Genomic DNA, 12351 nt, shown 5'->3' with positions numbered 1-12351 from the left:
GTAAGTGTCCAAGCCCTCAACAGCTAGTTTTGAAGTGAAAATAGTATTTAAACCAGTAGGCTCAATTTAGTGGTCTTTTTCCTTCCATTTTATGTATTGGAAAGTTAGACAGTGCAGCACTACGGGAACCCAAATTAAATATAACAAACTTTTAAAATTTATCTTCCTAAATATTTTAGGGTGCCCTGGTGGGGCAGGGGTTAAGCGTTTGGTTGCTAACAAAAAGGTTGGCGGTTCAAACCCACCAGCCACTCCTTGAAAACCCTATAGGGTAGTTCTACTCTGTCCTTACAGGGTCGCTATGAGTCGGAATTGACTCATCAGCAACGGGTTTGGGTTTTTTGGTAAGTATTTAAAAGCCATTTTAAATTTTAAGCACGTATTAGTTCTGTTGAAACCTCACCATTTCTTTGTTCTGGCATTTAAGTTACACGTCTGAGTGCTCCTGGCAGGCACACGTATAGTCCCACTTGTAAGTCATGCCAAGTCTTCTAAGACCTAAGTTTGTTTACATAATTACACACACACACATAGATAATGTGTAAACTCGACAACGACTTGATTCAAACTACCACAAAATGGTTAACAGACATAAATATAGGTGGTGATCAGATCAAACAAGTGTGTCTTCAGTGGAAAGGCAGTTTGTGTAGTTGGCTGGAGGGATATTCATTGTAACCTAATCAACTCAGTGCCAACCAACAACAACGACAACAGATACATTAAATGTACTCCAAAATTAGAAATGCCTAAGATTGGAAAAACCAGGAGATGATCTAAACTTAATAATGGAAGTTTATACTTTTTACTGGAAGTACTCATTATAAGCTCTGGGCTTTACAGTACTTAATAAATAAAGCAAACTATCCAATTTGTAAATTAGGGGAAGTAGCCAACTTAAAATCGATTGTGTACCAAAAATTAGTATTTCAGTCGTGTGGTATTTTAAATGCGAACAAATAATTGGTTGAATACATATTCTTGTCGAAACAGGTTTAGAAAAGTGGGCGGTCCTCAGTGATATGCTCACCAAAGCCCTGTTAATACAAAATGTAGCCAGCATCCGTATCTGTGCTCTGTGGAGTTCCCTGGGCTTGATCATCTTAGTCTCTTCTGTGGTATCAGTTCAAAATAATTTTAAATTTATATTTTGCTGTTTTATTTTCTGCATCATGTGAAATGTATCGAGAATGAAACATGGATATTAATCAAAGTATTAAAAAACTGGTTGCTGTCAAGTGAATTCTAACTCATGGCGACCCCATGTGTCAGAGTATGTCAGAGTAGAGCTATTTTCCAGGGGTTTTCTGTGGCTGAGTTTTTGGAAGCAGATCACCAGGCCTTTTTCCCAAGGTGCCTCTGGGTGGATTTGAACCTCCAGTCTTTTGGCTAGCAGTTGAGTGCACCACTCAGGGACTCCCTCCCTCACCCTTCAGACTCAGACAAGGGAATTATGCTGAATTAAAAAAAAAAAAATTGCTATAGGTTACATCCACTTATATAACATCCTTGAAATGAAAAATTACAGAGAAAGAGAACAGATTAAGTAAGGGCTTAGGGATGATGACGATGATGACCCTTCATCCCTGCAAACAACTTGTCCTCTTGCCCTATAATTTTTCATTTCAAGAATGTTATATAAATGGATGTAAAAACTGTAGAGACGGGCTCTTTTTTTACTCAACATAATACCCTTGAGAGGGTCTGGAGGCTCTGCTTCCAAGAGAACTCCCTCACATGGCCGTAGTAAGGAGGCCCCAGTTCCTCACCATGTGCACCTACCTGCTGGGCTTGAGTGTCACCACAGCGTGTCAGCCGGCTTCCCCCAGAGTGATTCAAGAGCGACTTCTACTGAGGAAACCACAATGCCTTTTTTGACCTGGTCTCAGAAGTCACAACTATCATTCCTGCTATATTCGGTTGATCTGAAGCAAGTCACTAAGTAAAGCCACCCTTAAGGAAGGGTTAAACTCTGCCTCTTGAAGGGAAGTATCACAGAATGTGTGGACATATTTTAAAACTGCCACAAGCAGGCACCATTACTGTCTCATTTTTGAGATAAGGAAGCTTGGGCTTGGAGAGGTTAAGTGACTTGTCCAAGGTGCATAGCTAGTAAGTTGCAGAGCCTGGCTCCATGTGAGTACTGTTTTTTTTTACGGCATATGCTCCAGTGCCTTGAGTACTTAACCACATAAATGCATATGGCAAGTCACACTAACTTTATTTCTTCATACTCATCCACTCATATCTGGATATTCATAGAGTAGACGGCCTTCTCTATTATGCCACATCCCTAGTACGTGACTCAGTTTTTACATTCAGTCCCTTAGTTTATTCTGCAGATATTTACTGAACACCTGCTCCTAGGTACTGAGGCGCTCACCACTGCCATTTGGGAAATAACTTCCCTTTTGAAGGAGGTGAGCTGGCTGAGCACCAAAGAATTTTAAGCTGGGTGTTGAATAGTTTCTCACAACTAAATAGGGACGGAAACCTTTTTTTCCACAGGTTTCTAGTTTTGCGGTTCCCATACCTTCTTGTAGATGTTACTAAGAATGCTTTGCAAACTGAAGTTGGTAATGGGATCAAGTCCCTCATACGGAGTTTTATCTACCACTAATATGAAAAAAGCAACAACTGCTTTAGATCAGTGGGTACAGTTGGAACCATAAACCATCGTTGTCTGATTTTTTTTTCCCAAATACTTTAAGTGCCTATGAAGAACTCTGTGTGCTGTCTGGGGTAGTTTTTTCTATGTCGTTCAGGAGGGGTGGAATGACTTTCTTCTTTGAACAGACCTGCTGCTTATAATAACAATCAGTCTAGCTGCGCAGAAGGAGAAGGGAAGAGAGGTCTTGGGATTTTCATATTTTCTGCTTGCATTTTATTTTATCAGTCCGTGGAAGCATCTGTATCGTAGTTAGCCTAGGTGATCTTTTTGACATTCAGTTTCAAAATACTCTTGCCTGATATGATTACATTAGAATGCAATAACGGATTGGATTAATGTGTGCATTTTAAATCTTCATGTTTTAGCTGTGTAAGCAGTGTAATTGAATGAAGAGTGAGATCCCATAGGCCAACCAGGATTGAAATATAGTGTAAGCAAGCCAGAAGTTGGCTAAAGGAACTAAGGGAAAGCTAATGCCAGGGAGTCAGGGCAGAACAGGACACAAGAGTTAAAGAGTAAAGCTTGTTGCCTTATAAGGAATTTCTGGTTGAGCTCTAAAGACTTGACAACCATATTTTGTGTTTGACAGTACTCAGTGAATTTTCTAGTAATGAGGTTGAGTTCTCACAGGCACACACACACCTCTGCCTATACCAAAGGACTAATGGACCACGTGAACCACAGCCTCCACCAGCCTGAGCCTAGAAGAACTAGATGGTGCCCGGCTACCACCACTAATGGCTCTGACCCGCAATAGAGGTTCCCAGACAGAGCAGGAGAAAAATGAAGAACAAAATTCAAATTCACCAAAAAAACAAAACAAAACAGACTTACTTGTCTGACAGGACCTCCGAGATTATGGCTCCTGGACACCCTGCTAACTCAGAACTGAAGTCCACATTTCAGCCAAAGATTCCCTCTCCATTGCTGTTGAGTTAGTTCCGACTCAAAGCAACCCTATAGGACAGAGTAGAACTGCCCCATAGGGTTTCCAAGGAGTGGTTGATGGTTTCGAACTGCTGACCTTTTGGTTGGCAGCCAAGGCTCGTAACCATTGTGCCACCAAGGCTCCAGCCAAAGATTAGACAGGCTTATAAAAGAAACAATAACAGACATGAGGAATGTGTTTCTTAGTTCAATCAAGTGTATGAGACCAAAGGGGCGACACCTGCCCCAAAGCAAAAACAAGAAGGCAGAAAGAGACAGGAAAACTGGACGAATGGACACGGAGAACCCAGGACATAAAGGGAAAGGGGGAGAGTGCTGACACATTATGGGGATTGCAACCAGTGCCACAAAACAATTTGTGTATGAATTTTTGAATGAGAAACTAATTTGCGCTGTAAACTTTCACCTAAAAACAAAAACAAAAACCTAAAGCACAATGAAATTAAAAAAAAGATTGAACATATGGTGTGGCGTACTCAATACAAAATTTCCTGTTCCTGCATGTTCTGGGCAGTGCTTGGGCTCTGCATATATGACTTTATGGAATACGGTTGTTCCTTTCTTCCATATGTATTCCTGTGAGACGTCCTCTTTCCTATAATCCTCAAAACCAAAAACCAAACCTGATGCCATTGAGTTGATTCCGATTCATAGCGACCCTATAGGAAGAGTAGAACTGCTCCATAGAGTTTCCAAGGAGCGCATGGTGGATTTGAACTGCCAACCTTCTGTTAGCAGCCATAGCTCTTAACCACTACGCCACCAGGTTTCCCCTGTAATCTTACTGGAGACTTTCTGAACCTCTTGGCAGAGGAACCCTGGTTTCAACTAATAGACCTTAATTCAGGGTGTAAATTTGGTGTTCTACAGATAGGGTCAACCAACTAAACAGCCTTTACGGCAAACACCAGTGGATTCCTCAAAGGTAGGGAGGCGTGCACTGTGGGTAATTATGTGGCTTTTTCCCTTAGAAAGGAAAGAGGACATAGGAATTTATAATTAAGACAAACCTGGGAGCCCATAGCGACAGCTTTGTGACCCTTTCTTTTCTATCCTGTGGTTAGTCAATCCTCGGTGTCTCTAGCAACCTGGCCTCCTGAACCAAAACATACCTTCCCGGGGCATGGAAAAGGAGCGAGTCTTTAATTCAAATAGATGCCCATTGTCGGGAAGAGGAAACCTGACCACCTGCTCTAATCTGAAGGTTGACCAAAGGCCTGTCACTTTCTACTGAGCTGCACCCAGAATTAAGTGCCTGGCAGACTATTTTAGTGATTGTGGCAATCCATTTTCATGGTGGCAAAGCTTGAATGGGAAATTAAAGCAGGCCAACGAAGCCTAACTTTGGAAATGAGGTGAATAGCAGGGTTCAGTGTTGCAATTCAGTGTTTCAGCTGGTGCTTAACGTGCAGAGAACTAAATCCATTTATAAAACAAACAAAACAGAAAAACCCATTGCTGTCGTGTTGCAACTGATAGCAACCCTGTAGGACAGAGTAGAACTGCCCATGGGGTTTCCAAGGAGTGGTTGGTGAATTTGAACTGCTGACCTTTTGGCTGGCAGCCAAGCTCTTAACCACTGGGCCACCAGGGGTCCAAATTCGCTTACAGCTCATTTTAAAAGAGTGAAATAATTTAACCAGCGTGTACAACTTATAGACCCCCTTCTCCCTCGTGTGTTGAAAAAACCCAGCTCTATGAAATGTATGCTGTGCAGATATTTGGGGTTCTTTTTAACTGATCCATCCCTGGAACCACGTTTACATTACATGGTCTCTCAGAAGAGAGAGACGGCAATTCCTGAGGCTTTAGAGAACTGCTGGTCTCTTTGGTCTGGTCTCGGTGGGCAGCAGGGTGGTCCCAAAGCAGGAACACCCTTTAACTGAACCCGGTACCCTTTTTGGTTAGATTTTCTGTAGAGACATGCGCTAAGAAACACTGACTCTTGGTCGAAATTGAAATGTGAAGCAAGTTACCTGAGTGTATATTCTTCTGAGATGAAGCTTGTCCCCGTGGAGCAAAACAGGCAGGAAAATGAGAAAATTTCTAAGGACAGACATAAATCGGCAGGACCCAAGATTCTGTATTTTCAAAGGAAGGAGATATATTTGGGCTTGTGTTTGTTCTCTGTCGCTCTCCTCCCCTCCTCTCTCTTGAAGTAGTTTATGCTTATAAATATTTAAGTACAAAAATGTGTAAATGTGTAAAATGTAAGTTTTCTATAATCCCAGCTTCCTTCTCACTGTTAACATATAGGTAATTTAGTATATGTTCCTTGCATATTTTTTTTCTTCAGCATGTACTAATTTATAAAAATGTGGGAATTAAACTGGAATTACAGGAATTAACAATTGTGAACCTTGCTCTAAGTCAGTAGATAGAGATGTCTTCCCTCCCTTGACACGTTAAATATGCAGGCAATTAGTGAGTTTGAGTTTCGGCATCTTATCAAAAAACTTTTTGTGGATTATTCACTTACATTTGTTGAAATTGGACTTATATATGCATGTTTTTTATCATGAATTGAAATGTGAGTGATTTTACCAGTAAATATTTTTACACCTATATTGATACTTTCAGTCTTTGTTGATGGGTCTATATATAGTCTTGAATTCTTTGTTTTCTGTTTTTTTTTATTCTGTGTTCTAGACTATGGCTTTCCATTTTTCTCCTTTATTTCTGATTTTTTTTGCGGGGGAGGAGGTCTCATTTCTCTTTTTCTCCATCTCTACATTTCTGTCTCTCACAGTGCTAATCTATTCTGCCTTTTGCCACGTATGAGTATCTGTTATTTGTTGTTGGGGTAACCATTGACATGGCTGTTATTGGGAAATGTGGTCATCTCATTTTGCTTGCCATATGGTTACCAGAGCTGTTGACAAGCAGCCACTAATTACCTCCTATGAATACACAATGTTATTCTGTAGATTTCTGAAATCAGTCAACAAATATTGATTGCATGTGGCTGTGATGCTGAACAGGTTTTAGCGAAGCTTCCAGACTAAAGTGGACAAGGAAGAAAGGCCTGGTGATCTGCTTCCAAAAATCAGCCAGTGAAAAACCCTGTGAGTCACAACGATCTGATCTGCAACCGATCATGGGGCCTGCACAAGAGTGGACAGTGTTTTGCTTCATCATGCATGAGGTTGCCATGAGTCAGGGTCCAACCTGATGGCAGCTAACACTACAATCACTCTGCTTAGGATTGTGCTGCTGCTGCTGTTAGCTGTCATCGAGTCGATTCTGACTCCTGGTGACCACATATATGCAGAGTAGAACTGCTCCATAGGGTTTTCAAGGCCTTAACCTTTCAGAAGCAGATCACCAGGCTGTCCACTACCAAAAAAGAGCCTTCAAACTCTGAAACGCAATTGGACATAGTTTATCTGTGAATCCACCTGTGCGTTTCAAAGAATGATTACTCCAGAAGAGTGATTCAAACATACAGCACATTTGAAAGCTTTTTTTGGAGTCTACATTTATATGTTTAGGAACATGGGTAGATGGAGAGAAAACTTACAGAGGGATAGCTTAACGTAGACACACCCTCATAGAATTTACTCATTAGAGTGTCTCAAATAAGTGACTGTATATGATTACTCATGAGTCATTAGAAAACGAGAAATTGCCTTACCCAATCCTGTGAATTTAAGAAGAACCTCAAGAGGTCAGCTAAGAGCAGCTAAAACATAACACAAAAAATGCCCACAGCCATTGGATGCTGTGCTGTTTACCGGATGTGGCTTGTGGCTGAAAAGTATGTGTGATTATTCTCTGCGAGGTACTGAAATTAATCATTTGTCTCTTGGTTTTTGTTTTTATGTCTAGATTATATTCAGAATAACGTATATGTGCTTCATTAAATTGAGGGCTTCTCCATTTCAAGGCCTATTCCTGGTCTTTCTATCCAGGAGGTTTAAGAATGAATGACACAGTGACTTTTCTTATTGAACTGGAGCCTTAACCCCAAAGCCAGTCACTGATATGTAGCTTGTCCTTCCCAGTGGGAGCTGGCAGTGCCATTTAAGAACACATGGCCTGTTTTATCCAAAATGTATTGTGGCCTTTGAAGGAACGCTAGATAATGACCGAGCTGGGAAGACCCTTGCACTTGTTTTTCAACACAGGACGATTTCTACTAGCATTTATTCTTTGAGGCCTATTGGGGTGAAAATGATGTTGGAGGTACTTCTACAGAATCCATTAGAGCCCCTTTGGGACAGAGCTATCAGCAGCTTCATCTCTTGAATTTCTATGAGTTGTGTCCTTGACTGAGAAATGTGTTTCCCCATGTGTCTGATAAAGTAAACATCTGTGGCTGCTGAAGGCATAGTTCCAGGCACATCTGTGTCCGTACACACTGCTGGTAAATGAAGGGCTGCCCTAGATGAGGATTTGACCTGCTGTGAAGTTCATTTGGCATCATTTGTTTGTTCTTTTTTGGGAACAGTTTTTCACGAGTGTCTGATGATGGAGAAACCCAGCTTTGCTATCTAATGGTTCAGATATCAAGTATGGTGATGATGAGAAGACTAGAGAGACTAGAATGTTCTTAAATACCCATGTGTTTCTAGTCCCTAGTCATTACAGAAAAGCATGGATTGGCTGTTGAGAAAGAGTAATTTTTTCCATTCCTTTTCCATGATTTCTTTTAAAAATTGTCTTCCCTTCCCTTGTTAGTCTTTCTGTTCTGTCAGAGGAGAGTTTCTCTTCAGTGAGAGAAGAAATATCCTGTCAGGTTTCTGAGACAGTAGTGGGCTTAACTGGATCCCAGGAAATGGACGTCTCATGTCCATCTGTAACTGAAATGCCAAACATCTTAGTTGCCTCAGATTTGATCAAACAGTTGTTTTGAGCCTTTTGGCACCTGTGGGTGAGTGGTAAACTTGGGTCTAAAAGGATCTCAATTTTTTTTTTTTTTAATGCGTAATAGTTTATTATTGAGACACTGGAAACCCTGGTAGCATAGTGGTTAAGAGCTATGGCTGCTAACCAAAAGGTTGGCAGTTTGAATCCACCAGGTGGTCCTTGGAAACCCTATGGAGCAGTTCTACTCTGTCCTATAGGGTCGCTATGTATGAGTCATAATCGACTTGACAGCAATGGGTTTGGTTTTTTTGGTTTATTGAGCCACTAAGATAAGAATCTCACTTTTCATTCTGATTTCCATAAGATTTTCTGTCATACACTTTATAATTTTTTATTCATATAAATATTGATAATTTTTTTTTAGTTTCCTAAAGAAAGAAAGGTAATTTCCTGAATCCAGGCAGTCATCAACCTAACCAAAGAAAACAAACTTAGAGTATATAATACATGCTTATTATAGAAGGATGGAAAATAAGGTAATAGAAAACATTAGATTCACTTATTATTCCACCACTCAGGGCTGAACTATTTAAATATAAACATTTTGGTGTATACCCTGTAAGACTTTTTTCCATCTGCAAATATATATGTACCTTGGCTGTTCGTTTTACAGAATGAAAACGCATACTGTTCTCTCAAACATCATTTTTATCGGCTGCATCATATTCCATTATATGGACTTAAAAAAAAAAAAAAGTGTTGCCATTGAGTTGATTCCCACTTCTAGCGACCCTGCAGGACAGAGTAGAGCTGCCCCCATAGGGTTTCCAAGAAGCGCCTGGTGGATTCAAACTGCCACCCTTTTGGTTAGCAGCCATAGCTCTTAACCACTATGCTACCAGGGTTTTCTGTATGGACTTAGATGAAGCTTAATTTATATTAAGTAATCTTTTGTTGATCACCCCTAGATTTTTAATTAATTTTCTTGGTAAATTGTTTTGACTTCCAAGTTTGTAAAGCCTTTTTCTTTAAAACAATGCTATACACCGTAGCTTATTTCCTAGGTAAACTCCCCAAAACCTAATTGATACCTATCACATAGGTAAGCTGCACTGCTGGACAAATGATACCAAACAGAACTTGCTTATATTATTTCCATGGCACCCTCTGTAATCTAGTCAGCACCTGGCATAGTGTCAGGCACGTAATGGGCACTCAACAAAAACCGGGTTGTCCTGGTCAAAGTGGAACAGACTGTGTTCACCTCCTAGGCTATGGAAGAGGGTTTTGGGAGGTAGACTGGGCACACTAGATAGTAGGATTCCCTCATGGTCTATGTCTTTGGCAGCTGTTGGAAATTCAGCTTTAGCAGCCTTGATAAGGAAACAGTCTTTGTCAGTGGCGAAGATGGTGGACAAGAGGGGGAACGTAGGCCTCAGAAAGAGGCGTTGGGAGCTCTTCTAATAAAAAGAGTACTAAATAAGGTGTTCAGAGGACATAGCAATCCAAATGTTCCTGAACCGAGTCACAAAGCTTCAAAATAATATGAAGCAAAAATTGACACAATCGCAAGGCGAAATCTACAATTATAGTTAGAGATTTCAATACGTGCCTTTCAATAATTGATAGAAATTGTAGGAATGAAATCAGTAAAGATTTGAACAACAAATTTGACCCGGTTGACATTTATTGAACATTCCACCCAACAACAGCGGAACATACATTTAAGTGCACACAGAACACTTACCATGTTCTGGGCTGTAAAACAAGTCTCAATAACTTTAAAAGGATTTGAGTCATACAAGCTATGTCTCATACTGCAATGACATTATATTAGAAATCAAATACAAAGAGATAGCTGGGAAGTCCTCAGATAACTTGGAAACTAAATAAAGTATTTCTAAGTAACCCATGGGTCAAGGGAAAAATCAAACGGGAAATGAGAAAGCATTTTGACTGAATGAGAATAAAAGCACAGCATACTAAAACTTGTGGGAATGTCACGAAAAGTGGTAGCTAATGGTAAATGTATATAGCTCTATATAGAAAGAAAGGAAAAAAAAAATCTCAGTTATATCAATGTCTTCCTGAACTACTAGAAAAAGAAGAGCAAATTAAACCCAAGGAGAGCAGCAGAAAAAAAAAAAAAATCTGAGCAGAAATCAATGAGCTTAGAAAACAGAAAAACCACAGAAAATGGATGAAACCAAACGCTGATTCTTTGAAAAGATCAACAAAATTGATAAACCTCGAGCCAGGATGGTCAGTAGGGAGAGAAGTGATGGACAACTTTATGCCAATAATTTCGGGAGCTTAGATGAAATGGACAAACTCCTTGGAAAACACAAACTACCAAAGCTCATTCAAGATGAGGTAGATAACCTAAATAGCGCTGTATCTATTAAAAGAAATTGAATTGTAGTTAAAATCTTTCTTTCCCACAAAGAAAACTCCATGCCTATGTGAGTTCATTAGCAAATCCTACCAAACATTTAAAGAAAAAATAATACCAATTATACTTAAATTCTTCCAGAAAATTGAAGAAGGGAGAATATTTCCCAACTCATTCTACAAGGCCAACATTACTCTGATATCAAAAACAAAGACATTACAAGGAAAGGAAACAATGGACCAATATCCCTTATGAAGATAGATGCAAAAATTCCAAACAAAATTTTAGCAAATTCGGTCTTTAAAATGATAATACATCCTCACCATCTGGGATTTATCCCAGGAATGCAAGGTTGGTCTGATACTTCAAAATGAACCAGTGAAATTCACTGTATTATAAAAATATTTTTGAAGCATTTAAAAAGATGTTCACCATCATTAGTCACTTGGGAAATGAAAATTAAAACCACAGTGAGATACCACGCTTGTCAGAATGACTGAAACTTAAAAGACTGACCATACTAAACGTTGGCAAGGATGTAGAGGGACTGGAACTCTTATATACTCCGGATGAGAATGTAAATTGGTGCCGCCACTTTAAAAGCCAGTTTGTCAGTTTCTTAAATAGTATATGTATTATATGGTTAAGCCACTCCACTCCTAGGTCTTTATCCAAGGAAAAAGAAAATACGTATCTATACAAAGACTTCAATGTTCATGCTGATGTAAATGTTCGTGGAAGTTTTATTCCTAAAAGCCAAACACTAGGCACAACTCAGTGTCCTTCAACAGTTGAATGGATGAACAAACTGTGGTGTGTCCATACAACACAATACTGCTCATTAATCGAAAGGAATGTAGTACTGATACATGCATTAATATAGGTGAATCTCAAAATAATTATGCTAAGTGAAAGAATCCAGATCTAAAAGGGTACATAGTCTATGATTCCATTTATATAGAACTTCAGAACATACGGACTTATCTATAGTGACAGAAAGCATGTCATTGGTTTTCTGGAGATGGGAGAAAGCATTAAAGGGGGATGAAGAAACTTTTGGAGGTGATGGATGTGTTCCTTATCTTGGCATTCGGAATCCTGGGGCTCTTCACATCATTATGGAGTCCCTAGGTGGTACCATTGGACGATCACTCGACTACTAACCAAAAGGTTGGCGGTTTGAACCTACCCAGAGGTGCCTCAGGAAAAATGACCTGGTGATCTTCTGAAAAGTCACAGCATTCAAAATCTCATGGAGCACGGTTCTACTCTGCATACATGGTGTCGCCATGAGTTGGAATCAAGGGCAACTGTTGTTACTGTTACATCATCATTTAATGTTGTTGTGTGCTGTGGGGTCAATTTCAACTCACGGCGACACTATATGACAGAGTAGAGCTGCCCCATAGGGTTTCCTAGGCTGTAATCCTTACAGGGAAACCCTGGTAGCATAGTGGTTAAGTACTACAGCTGCTAACCAAAAGGTCAGCAGTTCAGATCCACCAGGTGCTCCTTGGAAACTCTATGGGGC

General features: G+C 39.9%; 1 protein-coding gene across 8 annotated transcripts in view; it reads left to right on the top strand.

Annotated features, from left to right (window-relative positions):
• Positions 1–12351, top strand: part of RBPMS (RNA binding protein, mRNA processing factor) — a 203792-nt gene that overhangs the window by 66440 nt on the left and 125001 nt on the right. The window lies entirely within an intron of this gene.

The sequence above is a fragment of the Elephas maximus genome, chromosome 22, assembly GCF_024166365.1.
Source record: "Elephas maximus indicus isolate mEleMax1 chromosome 22, mEleMax1 primary haplotype, whole genome shotgun sequence".
NCBI classification, from domain to species: Eukaryota; Metazoa; Chordata; class Mammalia; order Proboscidea; family Elephantidae; genus Elephas; species Elephas maximus.
Note: the sequence above shows the minus strand (reverse complement) of the source record. Positions and strands in the feature narration are given on the sequence as shown.